At 50.6% G+C, this 22,401-nt stretch overlaps 1 protein-coding gene across 1 annotated transcript in view; it reads right to left on the reverse strand.

Annotated features, from left to right (window-relative positions):
• LOC119101183 (potassium voltage-gated channel subfamily KQT member 5) overlaps positions 1-11,329 on the reverse strand; it is a gene marked incomplete at its 3' end in the record, with an annotated part of 82,327 nt that extends 70,998 nt beyond the window's left edge. The window contains 1 exon segment of the mRNA XM_037224462.1: positions 11,192-11,329.
• Between the last annotated feature and the right edge of the window lie 11,072 nt (positions 11,330-22,401).

A 22,401-nucleotide genomic window follows, 5' to 3' on the forward strand; every position in this document is an offset into this window, starting at 1 on the left:
AGCTGCGTCCGGCGCCGGATCTGCCTTGAACGGCTTGGATTCGATCCAACAAAACACGCTTGGAGCGTAAAGGATTGGGGTCATATCTGGATTTTGCCGAATTTCGACAACAATCCGCACTAGACACACAATCGCAAACCAAGCAAACTATTGTTTACACATCGTTACCCAATAACAGGTGAGCATGAGTGGTATCATGTCACGATGAATATAGGATGCTATGCGGCACAGGCGCACACACAAATAACAAATGCTGCACAAATATTGCTGGTGCTGCAATGCTACAAATATTATTATTAACATAGTGCTACAAACATTGTTAGCTACAGCAGTCCATACAGCTGTGCCAGACGTCTAATAGTCGCAGGTCTCCTTGCATTTAAATGGAGATATAATGTGCTTCACGAATCAAAGCTTGATTCCATATGGCAGGTCGTATAAACATGCAAAAAAACATTTTGTGTCACATCTGTCGACGAGCAGGGATGTGTAACTGGTGGCACCAACCGTGCTGCAGTGGTAAACGCTGTGGAATGCTGCTGACTTGAGCCAACACGGGAAATAACTGTCACGGCTCCTTAACAAGTTCCGTGTTCGTTGCGGTTACTCGACGAGCAGTTAAGACCACAAAACGGATTTATGTTAATGATGCAAGACTTTTCTTTGTCTCAGGACTCGCATAGCATTAAAATGTCAATGATAACGTTTTCCTCTTCTTCACATGCACCCAGGGCCTCTCCGCGTTCATGCTCTTGTTTGTGGTTCACCGCCGAATGCCCCCCCCCCCCCCCTCCCAGCTCCCGTATTCGCGCCCCCAGATGTGCCAATTAGAACAGGTGTCGACTATCCGGCCACATCCCCGGGTCGCTGCGGCGACTGTCCTCCCCCCCCCCCCCCCCCCCACCGCCCCCCCCCCTCCCCCGAGACAACCTGTCCGAAACAGACGGGCGTCGGGCCGCGTTCTAATGCGAGCTGTCGAAACAGACGCCACCGCGGCGCACATCGGGTCATGTAACGGCTGTTGGCGGCCAAAGGTGTGAGTCGGCAGACGCGGCGCACGCTGGCGCGCCACGGACGTCCGGGGATATACGGTGCACGCTGCGTCTCTCAAAAACACCCGACAAAAACGCTTGGCCCCGCCGCCAGATCAGCAGCGTCAGAAAACATCGCCGCGGTGGGTCGAGCGCGCTCTGGGTTGATGACTGGAACAAGGCGGTCAAGACAGTAAGTATGCTTAATAAAGAGCTCCCGCGAACATTCATCACTGCCCCACAAAGCTGGTTGGCAACGGCAAACGCGGCAGCGGGCCGCGGCGGCGGCAGTGGGCTGGCGTTTATCAGTCCTCGGTGGGGGCGGCTGTCGTCAGTCGCCCCCCGAGGAGTCATCAATCCCCGCACGCAGGTGATAGCCGGTGCCAACACACCGGCGGCGGCGGGGCCGGGGGAGGCCGCGCCACTGGCACACGTGGGCCAGGGCCAGCCGCCCGAGGCGCTGCAGGCGTGGGTGGACCGCGCCGAACCGAGACGCCCAGCGCCACACAGCGCTATCGATGTCAAAGTTATGGCTGAGGGTTGATGGCCATAATCAACGTTATGTGTCATAAAAAAATAAAATTAGGAATCAATAATGCCGCTTTGGCCTTGGCTTGAACGTATCCCAGAGATATTTTCTTACAGCGGGCAGCGCACTAAACGGTTACCTGCGACCATCGTCACTGCAGAAACTAGTGCCAACTGGCACAAGGGAGCCGAAACGCAGCCGATGGGAATTCTCGACGCGTGTCCTGCCGTTTGCGGAACCCGCTCGCCGCCAATCAGCTGCGGCATGTTCGCGCCGCGTCCTCGGCCGGGTTCGTTTGATTGGCTCGCGGCAGAGCTGTCCTGCCGCGGGCCAGTACACAAACACAGCCGGGCGCCGGGTGCGCGCGACTCCCCGAACGGCACACAGCGGCCGATCGCCGTCCCGGCGAGGCCGCCCGAACAAAGGGGCCGCCCGCACGCGACGGGTGAAAGGTCATCTCCAGCGCGTGCGTGGTGAGGAGCACGAGCTTATCGGGGCGCCGAGACCGCTCGGACGGAGGAGTCGGAAGTCGCTGTCTGACGTGCGCTGTATATCAGATGAACGCCGGGCCTGGCCGGACACGAACTCCTGCTTCCGTGCCACGCGCCGGACCGGTGTCGTTCCGGAAGGACGTCGTCGTAGACGTCGGAGTCGGCGCGGGCTGGCACTAGAAGGGAATGCTTCACATTTGAAGATAGTAAGGCATGCATCGGATAGGGTGACACCAGCTCACATACAACTGTTGATTTACTTTTGAGTAGAAAAGACTGCTCTCGACAGCACCATTTCTATATGTAGTAAATATGCTTGTCTATGTGTGATGTGTTTTGCTTTCAAGTAGAAAAGACCGCTCTCGACAGCATAAGTTCTACATATAGCAAATATGCTTCTCCATGTGTGCTTGTTTGATCACGTCATCGTACCTTGCATAACAGGGAGAGCTAATTGGCGGTCATTTTTTCTGGAAATCGTGATTACGAACGCCAGATTTGGACGATTCGACTACACCATGTTTCTCCGGCTTGATAACCTCATGGCTTATGGAAAGGCAGGATTTGAATAACGCTATTATGGCGCTATGAATGTCAAGGTGACCTGGAAATATTCTCCCCGAAACACTCTCCCCATTTTCGCAGCGTGCAGCTCAGAAACTAAAGGGATTTAGATCTTGTGAAGGGCAGAGCTGTGAGTTGCACTGAAGGGTCGTCAAGATGGCTATTAAAGTACCACAAACAGATGTGGAACACCCCAGCTAAGTGCACCAGCGCAGCTGCTGTAAATCGCCATCGGAATGATGGCTGCGGTATGAGCGTTGTCGGCGACGGCGTGACGCCCACGTGACGCCTGCGCGGTGGCAGACTCGTGGCTGGACCACGCAGGCCGGCCGCCCTGACCTGCAGTCGGCCGCCAGCATTCCTCGACAGTGACCTGCTGGCAGCCGAGAAGCTGGTGGTAGCAGCGCTAGAACGGAGCTGTGCCAGCCGGTTACGGGTCAGAGCACTGCTGTGGCGAAACTGCGCAGCTGTTGGGATCGACCGAGGGCGTTATGAACAACAGCTTCGTCGTCAGTTCTACTGTAGAAGTTCAAGGTTGATTGGAAATGTCTGAGATACCAAGTGGATATGATGGTGAAGAGAAATAAGCGAGGAGTTACTAGGGAAAAGTGTTGGGGAACATACTGCATTAATAGGCACATATTTCCTACGGACAATAATACTCGCACAAATCAACATAACTAAATTCCCTGCAGCGTTCTGAAACAGCCAATAATATTCCTGCATATGACACCAATGGCACGGATGAATACAGAGTGCGATTGTTCCACCAAGCATGCCAGACTAAATTGCCCTGGAAATAAGCTATTCTAACTAAGCGGGAGGACGGGTCCAGCCTGTCGGTGCGGTGCGGTGGTGCGGGTCGGCGCACCACAGCACCGGCTGCGGCCGGGCCCGCTGCAGGAAGTCCGGCAGAGCCACTGACGCCGACCGGCCGCCACGCCCGGCCGGCCACGCGCTGACCGCGCCGGCGGCGGCAGCGCCTGTTCCGAGAACGTCGCCCTGCCGGCAGTGCGCCGCCTCCGAGTTGTGCGGCCGGCGCGTCACACCACCAAACTCGGCCGACCGCCGGCCCAGACATCCGGCACGTCCGGCGACAGCTCGGCAAAAACCGGCCAATCAGAGGCGCCGACAGCGTCACAAAGGACCGCGATTGGCCGGGGCGTGCTCGCAGTGACAGTGCGCCCCAGCGGATCAGGCCCCGCAGCGCTCTACGCTGAGAGCGAAACTCCCGGGTGCACGCTGCTGACTTGGCGACAGTTTTTGCGGTGTCGCCCGTGAAGGTCGTCAGCATGTGTCATTCATGCGATTCGCGACGGTTAAAACTGGGCTGGACCGTGCTTGGGTTAATTTCAGCGCAGTGGAAAGCAGTGTTCTTTTTCAATAAAATATTTGTTATAGTTTAAAATATCAATCACAGAATGACAAAGCTAGACATGAATAATTACCTGAAAGCGATTGGAAAGTACTCCCAATGTCTTACAACTGCAATTCCTTCGGAAAAGTACTTAAATCACCTGTTAATCTGTATTTCACTTCATTCTTACAACCGAAAAAGCAGGCAGGACAAGTGTTGTTTGAAGCATGATCGATAATGCAGCATGAACGACCCGGGTCGGTCTCCACACTTCCCGGAGGTTTTATACCAGCCAAGGCCTAACCACTCATCGTAACTGCAAGCAGCTGCAGCAACAAAAACTACAATGGTTCAAAAGATCACTTTACAAAGCTCGTAACATTTGTATGCAAGCTCTTCAGAACACGGCGAGCGTAAAACCTCCTGGTGCGGAACAGGAGCACTACGCCCGTCGAAACCTGGAGCGATCTTGACGACCCGGCGCCGCAACGGCACGAGACCAGATCCTTTTGAAAGAGGAGGGGGCGGCTGGTGGTGCTGCCACGGCTGGACGGATAACCGTGCTGACGGCCGTATGGGCGGACGAATGCAGCTGACCGCGGGCGATCGCGGGCAAACCGCGCGGGCGCCCGCTTTGGGGAGGGGGAGGGGGTGTCACGGGCTGGCGTCCGGTGCCGGCGGCCGTGACAGGTTCGGACGTGAAACCAGCTGTGCGACGCAGACGAAGGTGTCTTTCGCAATTCACTGTTTGTTCTCAACACTGCTCGACCCATTCGGCAGCAGTAAACGACCGGAGCGTGGCCAGTGTCGCTCTCTGTAAGCGGTTCTCACCCTAGCACAATACGGCCTAAGCCGAGTCCAACTTCACCATGAGAATAACGCACGCGTGCAACCCGTCGGGCTATGGACAATACTTGTCTGGGGTGTTTGGGTTTCGCGCGAGCGGTACATGTGGCAAAACGGAAGATGGACCTCCGCCTGCTTATTTCTCATAGCGGCCTAACTCTCCAACACCTCGATCACATAAACTGATGCGGGGTTCCCATGGTGTCAGGCTTCTTTAGCTTATATTTTGACATCATCTACACAATGCCCCATTAGCTTATGTTTTGGCTCCGCTCACATAACCAAATTTGATAAATCCTACTTCTGTTATGATCTCGCTCGTCCCACTCTGTGCAGGGCATCATCTAATTTCAACGTGGTGGAGCCCTTTTATTACGCGGAAACGTGATAAGACGTGATGGCTCTATCATTGACGAACGATTAAACACCAAAAGTGAATTGTTTCAGCACGTCCAATACCTTTAATTTTGCCGTTTCACCACACAAAGCAATATAGCATTGGTGTGCTAACATTGCGGTACAAATGCCAGCAGATGGCTATACAATCTCAAGAGTGTTTCATCTAATAAGGCATTCTTAAAGTAACAAACAATCACGGTAATAAACAACACTGGCAATAAGAGTTCAAGGAAAGTTGTGTGCGAAACGATTTTAGGGTGTTTCAGTATTTCAGAACTTATTTCCATGAAGCAAAGAAAAGGAACGGCGTGTTGTAGGCCACCACTGTATTGTATTGCACTGTACACAAACAGTCACCTGTAGCTCTCCGAATAAAACCTTTGGAGTTAATCACAATTTTGACCAAAAGATCTGTGAAAGCAATTGAATGTTTTTGCCATTCAATTAGTTTCACTCCATGATCCGTACGACACAACAGATCTATGAAATTCTACCAAAAGCTTGGGTGTGGGCAACTCCAATCCAGGCTACCTTAAAAACGCAAAATGAATGCATTGCTGCGTGTGCAGCAAAACAACTTTGTTCTCGCAATGCGCACGTCAAATCAAGCGCTCTCAGGGAAAACATGTTTCCTGTTCATGGGCGGATGGGCGTGCCTTCTGTGCCTCAGCACCCGACCAAGCAAGCGCCACAGCCACGTTTGGGCGCGCCACTCCCCTCTCCTGCAGTCATGCGCCGCGCCGCCAGCGCTAGCCTGGGATCACGAGCTGAGCACATCCCGGCATCACGGAGCACACCGGCCGGCCGTGCGAGCGGCGGGGTGTGGTCCGCGAGCAGGGCGCCAGTCTGCCGCCCCCCCCCCCCCCCCCCCCGACAGGCCGTGCGAGGGGGGAGTGGTCCGCGCGCAAGACCCGGTCTGCCGCCGCTCCCACCCCCGCTGACCGGCCGTGCGAGCGGCGGGGAGTGGTCCGCGAGCAGGGCGCCAGTCTGCCGCCCCCCCCCCCCCCACCGACCGGCCGTGCGAGCGGCGGGTAGTGACCCGCGCGCGAGGCGCCGGTCTGCCGCCGCTGTTGGCCGTCGGCGGATGCAGTGCAAGATGGCCCTGGAGGCAGATAGCCCGCCTGGCCGCGGTAAACAAATAATGTACGCCGTTCTGTTTTGGTCGGCAAGGAGCAAACGAAATGCCGCTGAGAATGGCGCTCGGCGGTGCTTGCACTGCGGGGTGAGAGGGCCGTGCTCAGCGATTGCGCTGCGGGGTGAGAAGGCCCGTGCTCCGTGATTGCACGGCGGGGTGAGAAGGTCTGCCCTCAGTGAATGCACTGCGGGTTGAGAGGGCCTGTGCTCAGTGATTGCACTGCGGAGTGAGGGGGCCTGTGCTCAGTGATTGCACTGCGCGGTGAGAGGGTCTGCACTCAATGATTGCACTGCGGGGTGAGAGGGTCCGTGTTCAGTGATTTCGCTGCGGGCTGAGAGAGCTTGTGCTCAGTGATTGCACAGCGCGGTGAGAAGGCCTGTGTTTAGTGATTGTATGCCTGTGCTCAGTAATTGTACGGCGGTTGGGAGGGCCTGCGCTCAATGATTACACTGCGGGGTGAGAGATCCTGTGCTCAGTGATTGCACTACGGAATGAGAGGGTCTGTGCTCAGTGCGGGGGCGTGGCCTGGCGCCGAAACAATGTGATTGTCAGCTCGCGCAATGCGTTGTGACTCGATTTAAAGTAGGCCTTACTCACAACCCTCTTTTCTGTGCCGGTCATCATTCATCATTACTAACGATCTACGGCGGCTGCTGAAGAGCAGTGCAGTGAGTGAACAGCCTTTCCCTGTGCCTGGGATCTCTGGGTTGTGCTTCTCGAGGCTTTTTTAGCACGATGATTCGTGGCCGCCACTCCGCATTCGGCAAAAGTTTTAAAGCCCTGATCTCAGCCTGACAAGAACCCGAACTTTGCTTCCCGTCGGAAACTGGCGCTGGAATATGTGCGTTAATTGCCAAACTAAGGAACTACGTGGCGTGGTGGCAAGAGTTAGCCTGTGCTTCATCAAACGGTGAACTCCGAAGCCTGTCAATCAACGGTCCGTCAGACTTTAATGTGATGCTCCGTTCTTTGAATGCAGTGTATGCTTTAGAATCGTTATTTTCTTTCAAGAGAAGATGAACTGCTGCGCAAGTTGTGACGCTCGTTACGGTCGATGGAGACAATGAGATCATACAGTGGCGACAGGCCGTCGCACTTTTCGTGAAGGGTAAAGTCTGGTGTTCCATAGACCGCAGCCAAGCAGACCACAGACGGAAAAAACAATGTAAGGCAATGTGAGGTTGTGTGCCACTCAGCGTCAAAGCGCATGTTTGCTCCAGTTGGTACCATCGTCAGTAAATGCTGAACGGAAAGCATTACGCCCCAGTTAACAGCAGAAAAACCATATCGGTCTGATTGGAAGAGCCGTTAACCTTTGGTTTCCTGCTCACTGGTGCTGGAGCATGAGTTCAACTATCGCTGCAAGCCCTGCTTGGCTACAGTGAACTAGATAACTGGATCCTGCTGGGTAACCAGCTGATTGACAACCGACTTCCGTAGCTCATGTCTAACGAGGTCGAGCTGCTCCCCGAATGACCACTGTAAATGAGAGCTGGATTTTCCTGCCTCGTCCCAGCTCGACTGGTGATAAACTGGTGATCGAATGGTGATAGCCTGGTGATCGAATGGTGATAGCCTGGTGATCGAATGGTGATAGCCTGGTGATCGAATGGTGATAGCCTGGTGATCGAATGGTGATAGCCTGGTGATCGAATGGTGATAGCCTGATGATCGAATGGTGATAGACTGGTGATCGAATGGTGAAAGACAGGTGTAAATGTCGTCTGCAACGCTGCGCAAATAAACGTGACGCGTTGGAGCTAGAACAGCATGCGTGCAAACATTACAGGAGACGTTTGTCTGCAATTCATTCCCTCGCATTTAAGCAGCTGCTCCGTAAGAAGCGAGAGTCGGTTTCGCCATTGGGTTGTGATGTTATGCGTTAAAATGATCTCAGCTGTACCGCATGTGGACTGCTGCTGCAGGAGATAATGCGGAAAGTGCTTACCGGTTCATATATCGCTAGTACCCTGCTTAGTCAACGAGTAAACCAAAGCTGTTTCGAGTCATCAGTGGTGCATGCTGATGAAGCGAATTTTCTTCCGGCTGCTTGCACAAGCGCATTGAACTGTTTTGCTGTCCAACTTTCCGGTCCTCTATCGCATCTGTTTCAGCCCTCAGCCTTATTTGTTTCGCTTGGTGTTGTGATGCACATCTGGCAAACAGCTGTGGATAGAGACGCACTAACTGAGATAAAGACAGCTGTGTTTCCGACCGTACCATAAGCACGAAACTGTCTTCTTTCCGTACGGCTAATGAGTTATGATGGCGTTGAGTGGTAGTGAAAGATATGGCTCGTTATATGCTATTTGAATGCATCATCTTGCGCAATAAATGATAGATTTGTATCGGTCATGTGTGCGTTTGGGAGAATGTGTGATGAATTTGTTAACATCAACGCACGATTGGCATCGCTGATGAAAAACGGAGAGTGTTTTACTGTTTGCGTGGATAGACATCAGTATCTGGTACTCATGTAGACCCCTGCGAGGGATAGCAGTTCTGGGTGTCCTGGTGCTAGGTGCTAGGGTAACAGTTTCTAATCCTGGGATGCCGAGATTACATTGCATTTTATGTAATCACGGGATTCTGGAACAACCCAAGATTATAACGAAAGAACGCGCCCTAGGTATTGTACCGAATGTATAGCTATGTCACAGCTATGCGCTTTGTGACCAAGTAAAAGGCGGGCCACCCATACATACTCATAAAATACAGGTATGTTAATATACGAGCTTATTCACAGCATGTAGACCCTCACTTTCATTTCCCCATGAGGCACTTATATTCAACTTACCCTTTAAGTCAGGACGAGAATTCAATGAGGTTAGTAAACGATTGCATATTTCGGTGGCTGAAAATACTGTCTCGCCATGTTTCTTTACCTAACTATAAATGTGAAAGGTTTAAACTACTTTGTTCTACATGCATGTATGTTTTGTATTTATAAGCGGTAAATCTGGCTTTTTTGTATACGTGCACGCATATATGCCGCAGAACTTCTTGCAATGTTAGCCTAGTTTTAACGTGTATCATGCCAGGCTGGTCACAGCTCATCATTTCATGTCATTGCATCGATGCAAATAGCAAGCTGTATTTATGTCCTTCCATGAAAGAACAACACCACCATATGTTGTTGCGGCCATCGTTCAGGAATCGGTGTTTCAAATCATCCTTGCTTGTTTCGCTTCGAGCAACATTTCTGTTAACGGATTCGCCACGGCAGAAATTCTCTAATATCATTCTTTATAAAAAGAGATTTAAGTTATGATTCTCAAAAAAAAAATTTATCTGCAGCAAAGCCTCACTGAACCCGACATCACTGAGGCAGTGGCGTACTTTCTTTGCCCCAATCTCAATTGAAACCGACTTTGTATCAGGTCCAGCTCCTTATAATAGTGCAAGCCGCTCACCGAAGCATTGCCTATAATCTCTATAGCGGAAAGATCATATTTTCCATCAGTCACTTGTAGGGAAGATGACACTTAGAACGTAATGGTATTTTTGAAAACATTTCAGGATAAACCATTATGCGTGTGACATGTATGCAATCCAGTTTATTTTCGGCATTTTCCGTCAGCAGTTTCGAGTCAATGACTATGATCGTTGTTTTTTCAGCTGATGTCCAGACAGAGGGACACTAGTTGAAAAGCCGCTTGGAGCTCTCCTCGCGAGCAGGATCGGGGACTTCATCTCCAGACATTCCAGTGTAATTGCCCGGCCCGTCACATTGCCGCTCTGATAGCTCAGTTCGTTAGAGCGCTGGGTTTCCGATTCACCGACCCTTGGCGGGGTGGGTTCGAGTCGCTTCATGCGCTCCCCGTTTACCCCTGACAGATGTTGTCTGCGGCCGGTGATAATGGCTGCGCTAAGGTCAGGTGAAGTCGGACGGTGAAACGAGCTGACCACGCTGAGTTTTCGCAGCAAAATTATACTATTGCCCAGGAAATACGTGACCGAGAGGTACTGGTCACAGAAGTACTGCCAGGCGTTAGCCCCCAGAATCCGCTGAAAGCCTTCGGATTAAAGCTTTTAAACATTGAGCTCGTTGGTGACGATTGGGTGACGCTTTTAATGTACTTGAGCAGATTTTCCACAATCATGGCTTGTAATAGCTGCTCACTTCATATATCTCGTTTGGTCCAATGGACTATGAAATCGGGCTATCGGCATTTCAAAACAACCCGCAAATCGCGGAATCAGGGCTGATGGCTTGATGGTGGCATTTATGATCTCTAACTTGTGGAAAGGAAGCTTTAGCAAAATAATGCCGAGTGGACCCTCAAGTAGCCGCCATCGGTCGAGCTGGCTTGAGACCAGTCGTAGGGTGGGGCGTGCAGTGCCCCGCGATCTGGTACGTCCATTTTAGCGGGCGGGTTTCTCGAGCTCGAGAGGCAAGACCACAAGTGCTCGAGAAGTTTGGCGGCCGGGTGATAGTGAAGCGAGGGGACTGGCACTGTGTTCCCGTGCTACACACACAGTGCCAGACACTGTGCTCCCGTGGTAAAGAGACGTTTTTATCGTTTAAGTTGAATATTTACCTGCTTCACTCCTAAAGAACACTCTGGATTTTTGCGCTTTTAGAAAGCATATAGCAATAGCAACTGTGTTTCAGCAACATATTTTAGCAACTGTGTTTTGATAAGCATACTGGGGATCACTCGCCAGGGTGCACGCTCATCTATTCCATTAAATCAAGCCCTTGGGCACATCAGACCAATTCCATGGTCACTCATTCCTACGCTCAAAGTTTGGGCTCACCGCCAAAGAGAGGAGCAAAGACCCAGCCCTGCAGGCTTCAGCTTGGCGAGCATGAGCCCCGCGGGCGCCGCGACCTACCTCACCGCGCCATCGCCGCCGCCGGGGCGCGTCGTGCCGTCCAGTGCGGCTCGTCTGACGCTTCTCCGGGCGCGAGCACCGTCACCTACACCGGCCTGCGTCGCGGCGCGCGGCCGGCGGCCTCCTCCCTCCCCGCGACCTCAGCGGCGCCGTCCGACTGGCGGTGACGGCGCCGCCGCCCGCTGCCGTCGCCGTTGCTGGCGGGCCGCCGCCAGGCGGCTCTGGCGACCGTCGCCAGGAGCCGCCCGGCCCGCCGGCCGCCGGCCGCTGGCCAGTTGTTATCGGGGTTATTTATGACTGCCGAGTTAATACTGGCCAGCAGGTGACATCATGGCGCAGTTGCAATGGCCACGGAGCAGGTGTTCGGCGGGGCACGGGGCGAAGAAATCGTTGCGCAGATGGTTGAGCCGGCCCCTTGGCGAGAATCCATACCCAAGCCATCACTGTCTCCCGGACAGGATTGAAATATGGGTTTTAAATCTAGCGTTTTTAAACTTCTCATGCAAAGGGCACTTCGAATGCAATCATCCTTCACTCTGTCCGGTTCGAATGCAGCAAGCGATCTAACGCCTACTTTGTCTCACCATTCCTTTAAGCAATAATTGTTGATTCAAAACACCTCAACTGAATCATTTTACTTGCCCTTCAATTCCTTACATTTCCGGCTCAACAGCTCTTAACTATCGTCTATCACATTCTATCGAGTTTGCATCGGTGCAGTTTCAAACCAATTTGAAAAAAGAGAACTTAGTAGCAAAACATGCCCCATGCCTGTGATGCTAGAACTAATCTCTAGAGCGTGTTTCACACCAGGGGTAGAAATTGGAATTGACTTGAATGCTAGTGGTGGAGGGATTTTTTTTTTGCTGTAAATTCAGAAAAATAAGCTGTGAAGCGAAAAAGAGTGGCGCTTTGTATTTCGCCGCACCTGACGCTGCTCGTTAAGTAAGAGTACGTTGCACTTTCGTATGCTTCAGAACATAATATTGGCTCGGTATTTGGATCGACTTCGGAGATCGAATATTGATGTATACATCAAGTAGCATCGTATTAAACTATCAATGACTTGCTTGATAATTGTAATCTAAAAAAAGAAGGATAGAGAGAGAGAGGGAGGGTCAGGTGTAGGTGCACATATATATATATATATATACATCAATAAACTCCAAATTTACGCCTGCGTTTAAGGGATGTAAGCCAGGCCACCAGACTTTTAGCACCATGCTGAAAGTTATTCAGAAGTTATTCCGGAAAAACCTTAGGGGACTTTTGGAGCCCAACTTGTAGGGCGAGGGTGAAATATAGCAATGAGCGCAGCTGAACTTACTTTCCCGTGCACATTGGCAGAAAATTGCGGTGTTCACTCCTAAATCTTGCAAAATATGCTGCATAACAGGCCTTTCAGTCCAAATTCTGCAATGTTATCACGTGTTGCTGTTTTCAACATGGGCCCATTTGATTCCCATGTCAGTGACGCCCCATACTACGCTGCAATTTATCTCTCTTCGGGACTTGACTTCGGTGTCAAAGGATCATAAGCATTTCGCCATGGGCCATGCTGTTGTGTCAATGGACCGATCTCAGGTGAAATTGTCTAGTGTTTGTCTGCTATCGAACACGTAAGTGCAGTTACCAACTCCAGCGAAATACAAAGTGAGCGTGTCGCAGCACTAAGTTTGGACATTAACAACTAACGTGTGTTACTAGAACACTCATGGTACATTAAAGTTGTTTGTGGACCATACATACTGGTGGACATCCAGTTTGTCGAGCTCTAACTTATGTACCTTTCATCTGAGCCGGCAGTTGTGCGGGCAGTCGTGCCAGTGCGGATCGGCCCGGAACGAACTCACCATGTGAACCTGGAGGAATACAGGCTGTAAAAACAGCATCATGCAACCGAATGCTAACTCTCGCCTAAAGTTTCCAGAATAGCATCTGAATGTTGTGGTGGATGATCCTGGCATTGCTTGTTTGCGTCACCTAGCATACGACACCTAAGTTCTAATCATTTTCACACATCTTATGAATATTTGAAGTTTCTGAGCATGATGGTATGTCATCCATGACCTCTTTCGTGGTGCCGGGTTGGGGACGTTTTGCTTAAAAAGCACAAATAACGCGTATCTTTGCCAGAAGTACGCTTCATAGGAATATACTAAGCGTCTCTTCGTGTCTTACTAGCGTTCGTTTAGTGACCTCTGCAAGGTTATGGAAGGTTTAGTGACCTCTGCGAGGTTAAGTAATTTCGACCCTGTTTGCCAGCAATCGTGATGACGTCATACTCCAAATAAATCCCGAGTGGCCAGGGCTTGTTGTGTCAACTTGGTCTTGTTGTCACCTGACTAATGGCGTTGGGGCTCTAAAAACTGAGAGGCTTAGGACCTAGGTCATAATCAATCACTCACATTTAAGTACGCGACAGTCGGACTGCTTTGGTACATTAGTAGTCTCGGTAGTGTTATTGGCGCGTGTGACCTCATACAGAAGTGAAGCGCTACTCTTTAAAATCTGAAGTATTGGACCGGTGTGTGTGCGATGCTTAAAACAAGGAAACTTGAGCTGCCTTGTGTTCCTGCCCAAAAACGGGTTACATTTCGTTTGCCAGTAACTGCTTTGATTCTAAATCAAAACCAAAATTAGTTATATCAGTCTAGGACGTGATGCATGCAAATTTATTCACAAACAATCATGGAGCCATCACTCAGACGTGACATTCACGATAGAACGTTATCAAGTACCTTCCTTTCTGTCCATCACGCATTGTGACAGGTGTCGTGGTCCCTTGGGACATGCAAGCATACGTGCGTGCAACCTGTGCAAGACAGTCCTGGTCGCAGAGACTTCAGCTAGCCTCTGCAGGCTTTTCGTGTACAGAGAACCCTTGAGGTACCTTGCACAGTACATATCTAGAGGGAAGTAAAATCGGACGAGTGCGCCCGCCATGTTCAAATTTTGTCTTGTTATCAAGTACCCTTCCGAAATTTTGTTTTGGTTTATGAGACTCACTGCGCGTATGTCACCCCGGTTTATTGCCCGGCAAAATACGTCTTTTTTACCTTCGGTGGTCTACTCCTCCACAGGAGGCCGGAAAGCTCCCAGCTATCAAGGATCGCGCCAAATGACCACAGGTGTCGAAAAGGAAAACTGGGCAGCCATTAGTGATTCAGTGGGTGTTTTTATGACCTTCAAGCTGAAGTCTCTTTCCTCCCACATATGCATTATGTTTCTCGTGCGGCAAACTCGTGGGTCTATGTTATCCTGTAAACAGTTGATCGCTTCGGTAAAATATCACCTCGACAGATGTAAATTTCGTCTTAGGTGCTGCGCAACAAATTGAATAACCCTTTATTCGGTATCTTCCCAACCAAACAAACTCGGTGTTCGATACGTTGAGGAGTAAACCGGATATTTCCCGAGCCCCTTAGCAAGGCTACCGTCATGCGTTCTGGGTCAGGGTCCCGCGCAAATAAGGTCGCATCATCGGCATATTGAGACACCTCCATCTCAAAACCATTTATCTGCTCTCCCACTACATCTTCGTGCGCGCGAAGTTTGTACGCAAAGGTTTCCACCGCCAGAGCGAATAACAAGCCAGACATAATACAGTCTTGTTTTGCTGTTCTGGTTGGGTTGAACTATTCAGACGGGTGACCGTTGTTTATGGTCGGCAGTCCTGCGCTCCAGTGCAATAGTTTTATCTATCGAACGAACGATTTTTCAATGGTGAACAGCCCAAGTATTTTGCAGAGAAAATTATGCTCGATGGGATCGGAGGCAGACGCATAATCAAGGTTCATCAGAATACCTGGCAAACTATGATTCTTACAACAGAACATAATTTCGGATATAAGTCCCTCAAATTGTCTGAAATATTTCTTTCTGACGCTAAACCGGTCTGATCTGGTGCTATCAGCGATCAAGAACTTGCGCGAGCCTTTGGGCAAACGTCGTCGGAATGATTTCTTAAAGAATGTTAAGAAGAATGATGTGTCTCTTGTTTGCAAGTACTCTCTGGCCACCTTTTTCAGCAGCAGCGCGACGTGGCCTTTTCTCTACGCTACAAAAAATCACCTTTTTGGTAAGTGAAGTTAACGTACTCCTCTGCAGGTGAGCATATGCTTTCCCAGAAGCAGATAAAACTCTTCTGTGAGACCTGACTTACCAGGTGCCTTGTTACCAGCCATAAACTTGAGTGCAGCGCGACATTCTGCATTAGGTAGGGATTCCTCGTACTTATGCTATATTTGTCTAGGCCTGTCAGCCTTTGGCTGTCTAGGTCATTGAAAAATCCTTCAAACGCACCCTAGATCAAATGATCGTCTTGCCTGCTGGTTGTGTAGTCTGTCGAAGTGCTGGTCGCAGGCATTCATAATATTAGCTTGGCCCGTTACTTCCCGACTGTGATCAGCAATAAGCTTTCGTATTAAGTGATTGTGATTTCAAGAAATACCGTGTGGGTTTCATACTTTACTTAATACATCTGGCTCTACTGAGCAGCATTGCTTGCCAAACCTTTGCTTCTTGTCACACCTCCCGCCTGACCTTGCACGCTATGCATACCTCCCGTAAGTCTGATCTCCTTCGTGTCTGTATGAGTATTTCACCTGCTGAGTCAGAAAATCTTTCGTCGCCTTACGGGCGCAACAAGGTGCTTTCAGGCAGAAATGCTAACAGCTTCCACGATCTCCATTAAAACTTCAAATAATGCGCCGGTGTATTCAACTGTGTTTTTCTTTTCCTCGCATCTAGCTAGGTCTATTTCAAGGATTCCCCGCTTAAAATCTTCATTGCCGTGGGGAGAGTTATCAAAATTTCGGGGACCCGGCTCGCCCCCATCCCTATAGACATTAAGCTGACTTGCAGCATATTGTGGTCCCATGGTATGCTTGATCTTACCTGTTTATGTTTTATTCCCTTGGCAACTGCAACTGTTTCGCTAGCAAGGACATAATACGTCTTACACCGGCACGCTCCAAAGTAAAGCTGATGTTAACAAGATGAGCGTGTCGACAGGCGTCAGCGAGTCCAAATCTGTCGGTCACTCGTTTCAAGTACGTGTTACGACAAGTACGACAACCTTGACCTGCGGCAGTCAGTAAAAGCCTTGCCAAGGTATCCGGCGCACAGCAGAACATACTGAAGTTGTCGTAGATTACCAACTTAGACGTGTCTGGTGCGCCTCTCAGATGGGTTTCTACCGTCTTCAAGACATTGAGCTGTTGCGTTTGATGGTTGCTGGCAGGTGCATGGATTGAGACCACGTGGAAAATGTGCCTAAGCCGCTCAGCTCAACAATGATAAGTGGCCCTCGTTACCCATGACTCAAGGTTTTTCAGAGCTACCCAAAAGAGGGGGCAAAAGTATGGCGACATCACCTTGTTTTCCTGAGCTGCCGTGGCCCAAATTTCTTTAAGAACCCTATTCCGCACCCACAAAATGTTTGTTACAGTCCCCGGAGCGTGTCTCCTGCAAAGTCCCAATATGATCGGGGAAGGAGGTATAGGGGTTTCTGGAAGGCACGCACCTTTTTATCGCATTCGATTTGTGTTATGGTTTGTTATGCCGTCATGGCCATTATGATTTTTATGAACCCAATTTCAAATACGGGCATACCTATATTAAAGCACCACTTTGCAAGTAACAACATGAAAAATGGAACACCATAAGCAGGCAACAAACACGTGCAACTGACGGCATAGCGAGTCGACAACGGTTTGTCGGCCAGTGCAGGAGGCGACGACACCCAACCAGACACCTTTTCAACGACATTCACAGCATCAGTGCAGGCTAAATGAGGAGAAATTAGTGCATTCGCACGCTGGATCTCAAAATTCGCATCAGTGACGGTATTTCATCAACATTGTCACGAGGCCAACACGCCAGACCAACCGGCCCATCACAAATACAACCTTGACCTCGACAGGGCTGAGGCCGAGGTGGTGCTCGGATCGGCCAAGCCAGAGGCATATTCAGTTTCCGAACCGGGTCAGAAATTGAGTTCAGGTTCGGACGGGTTCAACTGGCGCGGAAGTCTCTTGACACGTTATTTATCCATGTTTTAACTCCCCGTTTCATGAGCTTGAAAAACACTTCACCGGCATTTGAAAACGCTGCGTACGAGTTTCTCCTTTCTCTTCCGTCAGTAGCTTCTGGAAAACGTTGAGCCTGTTTGCGGTAAGGTACTCCCTGATATACATCTGTTTAGGTGCACCTCATCCCTCCGGAGTAGTCGTCAGAGAGAGATGCGCTCATAGTGCAACTTGTCTCTCACAGAACCTCCACCCCGAACGCTCAAACCTGCAGAGGATTGTACCCTTCCCGATCATACGAGCGGCTGCTATATCCTACCGTCCCACAGCTACGGATGGGAGATGACGTTCTAGCATTTCGACGACAAAGCCGACGATTGTGCTCTCCATGTCGCTCTCCACCAGCAGCTCGCGCCGACTCCGGCCTCGGAGATCGGCCCGTTGCCGCCGGAACTGCCAACCCCGATAGGGTGAAGTAGTCGAGTTTGGAGTTCGCGTCCACACCCTCGACCACCTCGCCCACCTGAGTGGAGCGGGTGGCCGAGGTGAGAGCGCCAATTGCCTGAGTCCAGGGTGAGAGCGCGAACTGTCTGAGTCGATGGTGAGAGCGCGAACTGTCTGAGTCGAGCGTCAAGCGCAGTTGGCACTCTCACTCATCACGTCTAGCTGCTGGTGACGACCCTACGCGTGATGCTCCAGCTCGGCAATCCTCCCTTCAGATGGGTCGCCTCTGTTTCCAACGCATTACTTCTTGCTTTGCGAAGTGCAGACATTTCTTGATAGGGAGTCTGTCATCTCGGCCTTGATCAAATCACTGAGTGCACCGACTGTCATGTACCAGCTTTGTCGGATCCGTCTGACCGTGCTGCCCAGATGCCTTTCCCTCATCCTCACCTCCTGATTCGTACCTCCTCATTATCTGACCCCCTGCTTGCTCCATCGGAATGATCAGCAGTGGAGCAGCCTTTGATCCCGGCAAGGTCTGTTCCTTGCGCCGCCACTGCGCCCCGGCTCAGAACTGGAGCCAGGCTGGGCGGGTGACCGGGCGGAACCGGCGCCAGAGTGAGCCAGGCACGGTGGGTGGCCGGGCGGAACCGGCGCCAGACTGAGCCAGGCCGGGCGGATGGCCGGGCGGAACCGGCGCCAGACTGAGCCAGGCCGGGCGAGTAGCCGGGCGGAACGGGCGCCAGACTGAGCCAGGCCGGGCGGGTGGCCGGGCGCGACGGGCGCCAGACTGAGCCAGGCTGGGCGGGTGGCCGGGCGGAATCGGCACCAGCCTGAGCCCCACGCCGGCCGCCCCTTGGCTTCTGCCGCCGCTCATCGGGAGCTTCACTACGGGAGCAGCTCGCCTTCCCTCCAGGCTGTGTTTCAGCTGAAGGCCCTTCCTGGTGGCTTCAGCCTCCAGTCGCTTGACTCTCAGCGTCGCCGGGAGTCACGAGCGAGGGCTGCCGTTGCGATGCACTCAAGCGTTGGCTCACCCAGGTCATTTGAGTCATTCAGAGTTTCACCCGGATTGGCACATTAATACGAATGTAGGCTGAGACGAGAGTCGATTGCGAGTGCTGAGGCAGGGAACTTTGCATCGATGATGTTTTAATCGGAGTCCACCACCTAAAAGATTCCAATTATTACGTTGCTACGTTGTTCAAAATTGTTGCGTTGAAGAACAAACTTATGGAAATCGTACTGCGAATTCTGGTTTCCAAGATTAGTACCCAGTATACCCATATCTTCAGCCAAAATTTGAATTTATCCCAGCCAATGATCTCCAAATATTTCATCCTCTGCTATCTATCTAAACACATCGCATCAAGATAACTGAAAAGTATCACGTGCTTTATTCCCGAGATATCTTACAAGTTCAATAATGCAGTTTTCTTACTTACCGATGTAGTCATTAAAAGCTATCATCACACACGTAAGATGTCAGCTTTTTACTCGCGGATTTCCTTCTTTGTGGAACATTTTATATTAACACTTCTGAACCGGACGGCTCGACAGAAAATGACGCTGGGAATATTTCACATTGGTCTGCCCACCCCAACATGCACACGTTTTCACAGCCGTGGGAATTGGCGTCAGGCATGCCGAACTAATCGATGACGATAAAGGCCTCGTCCAGAGCGGCCTCGCGACGGCAGGGGGCGCATGTGACTCTCTGAGCGTCATTTGACCATCGGGGAGCGTCATGTGACTCTCTGGAGCGCCATTTGACCATCGGGGAGCGTCGTGTGACTCTCTGAGCGCCATTTGAACACCAGGAAGCGTCATGTAGCTCTCTGGAGTCCCATGTGACTCTCGGGTCACCTTGAGCGTCACAAAAGGCACAAAACACTCGGAAATGCACCACGAGCGTTACGCATTTATAAAGCGTTACGCCTCGGTATAAGTCAGAAGTTTACGACCGAGGACGTGTGAACTCCCATTGAAAAGTCCTTGCCATTGTAAAAAGTCCTTCGTCCCTGTCCCTGTCCAACAAATGCTACCCTGGGCGACCCGAGACCCCTTGCAAACATTGGGCCTTCTTACAGGCACTGCGGGCCCCTGACCAACAGAGAAGCCTTCTTGGCTTCAGGGGTCGCGACCGATACAAATCACGGGCTCCGACCTCGCCCCTGCTTGGGAAACGGGCCACCAGGGCTCAGACCGACACGGGGCCGACCGTTTGGTGCTGACGTTCTTTGACCGAAATAAAGACCCGTATTGCCCCAGGGGTCCCCAATCGGCGCAAGTGGCCCTCTAACTGGCGTTTGATGGCCCGGTTCTACCTTCGTGGCCTCCAATCGGGCACTTCATCATCGGTCGTGAGAGACCCTTCGGCTCCTCTGCGGGTCTCCCGAGCACTGTCTCAGGCCCGGCTATGGGCTTCTTGTCAATACCGGACCCTTGTTAGACACTGTGGTCCCTGGCCGACGCAGAAGTCACTTATTGACTAAGCGCCAAACCAATGTAAATCGGGCATCTCGGTCCTTTCTCTGCTTGGCAAATGGGCTCTAGGTCCTAGACCCTGGCTATGGAGTATAAACTGGTAAGGAATATTCCGCATGTCACGGGTCGGTCAGACTCCACCATAGGACTGTAGTTTCACAAAACAGGATTGGTGACAGCGAGGGGGAGGAAAAGCTAGCACCAAATTCACCAAAAACACGTTACTTCCCGGAAATAATACAATTTCCTCTTAACGGTGCTATGGAGTTGGATTTCATCCCCTCCCCCCTCCCCCTCCAGGAAGGATAGGAAAATACAACCCTGGGATAATCCGTTTGTTTGTTCTATTGCGGCAAAGATGCTGCCGTTGGGCATCCTTATATTTTTTGGCATCGGCCGTCTAAGCCAGATTTGGTAATCGACGTAGAGCCGATGTGCTGTGGCTTAACACGGTACAAGGGCGGAGTATTAAAAGTGTGACTTGGTCAGGTGGCGGAAAACTAGACAGCATATCGCAGTTTTTATTCTCTTTGATCATTTTACCTGTGAAACAGTTGGCACGCGCCCGGGTGGCCGGCTAGATACCCTTCGCTGGGTGGGTGGGGGGAGGGGGTGGTCAAATTACCCCCCTGAGATCTTAGCAACTAAGAAAGCTAGAGACACCCAAATTTACAGGGTGTGATGAATTGTACGTGAACGCACTTCGGTCAAAGTTTCAGGTTCCTAGGTCATGGCCTTTGCGTCAAAAAGTCGAACAAGGACAAGTTCTAGGTTGGTCTCCGAAGTGCCCCCAGAGCCAAGATAACCGTTTCTAAGCAAAGGGTTACATAATAGTTCAAGGCCAGTGACCTTGATTGACCTTTTGAAGGTCAAGACGACCAAATAATACAAGATGGTTTCGAGTTTTGCATTTGACAAAGCGACAAAGATTACGCTAGGCAGTATGTTCCTAAACAGAATGTTGACCAGGGTCATTTTGGGTCAATGACGTATTCGGACCTCTAAAAAGTCCATGGAAGATGTACAATGTCGTTCCTGCTATCAATAAATTCGAAATGAGCTCCAAAAACTATCCCATACAGCAAGCGCCAGAGTAACAAAGCAGGTTCTTTTTTACCTTGGTGTGACCTTTATACCTGATCTTAGGTCAATTTAATTTGCTCATTCAACTCTCGTGTTGCCTAAGAACGCATCCCAGAGAATGAGGCTTCGTCTAACACTCCGTTGTTGGATCAGACTGAATGATTCCCTAGAAGTGGAAGGTGTATTTGCCTGTTCGACCTGTATGTGAGCCCACTTATGTTAAAATTTGGCATTCCTAGGCCATGACTTTCGGGTCAAATAAGGTCAAACAAGGTAAAACCCCAGATTTGTGTCCAAATAGCACCCATAACCAAGATACCTGTTGTAACCAAAAGGTTCGCCGATGCTCATTTAAGGTCAGTGACCTTGTTTTAGCCTTTCGCAGGTCATGGTGACCAAAACCATACAAGACCGCTTTGAGTTTGGCATTTAAATATGTGTCAAAGATTATGCTGGGCAGTATGTTCCTAAAAAAAATGTTTACCCGAGTCATATGAGGCTAGTTAACTACGCTGAGTTTAAGGAAGTCCACGGAATATGTAGAATGCCGTTCCTGTTATCAATAAATTCGAAATAAGCACCAGAAACCTCCCATGCAGCAAGCCCTAGAGAGATAAAACATGTTAGTTTTTATATTTGTGTGAAGTTCATACCTGACCCTGGGTCAATGGAACTTGTTCTGGAAATGGTTGTGCCGCCTAAAAGCTGTCGCAGAGATGTAGGATTTTGTCTTACACTCCGTTAGTGCATTACATTGAACGATTCCCTAGAAATTGTCTCCGCCGAATCCATGACTTGACTCTGACCTACTGCGGGTCAACGACCTCACAAGGTTCATATAATTTTTTAACACCAAACTATCTGCTATTCAATTGTCTATAGCCATGCAAAGTTTATCGCTGCCACGTGGTTCGGAAACCATTCTGAAAAGCTTTGGCGGTGATCAATTTGGCATTCCAGCGTTTTTTCAGAATTGCGTCTGAATGGCGCGGCGTTACCTCGTCAAACATTGCATAGCTGCAGGCAATTGAGAAGTAGATATTCTGGTTGTAAAAGGAGATTGACCTTGTCAGGTCACTAGCCCATGGCAGGCCAAAGTCCGGCCACTCGGGTATAAGACGAAACTATACGTATCTGCGATTGGATTTTAGATAAAAGAACAACTGA

This window comes from Pollicipes pollicipes, unplaced genomic scaffold (genome assembly GCF_011947565.3).
Source record: "Pollicipes pollicipes isolate AB1234 unplaced genomic scaffold, Ppol_2.1 Scaffold_4881;HRSCAF=5763_pilon_pilon_pilon, whole genome shotgun sequence".
Classification (NCBI taxonomy): Eukaryota; Metazoa; Arthropoda; class Thecostraca; order Pollicipedomorpha; family Pollicipedidae; genus Pollicipes; species Pollicipes pollicipes.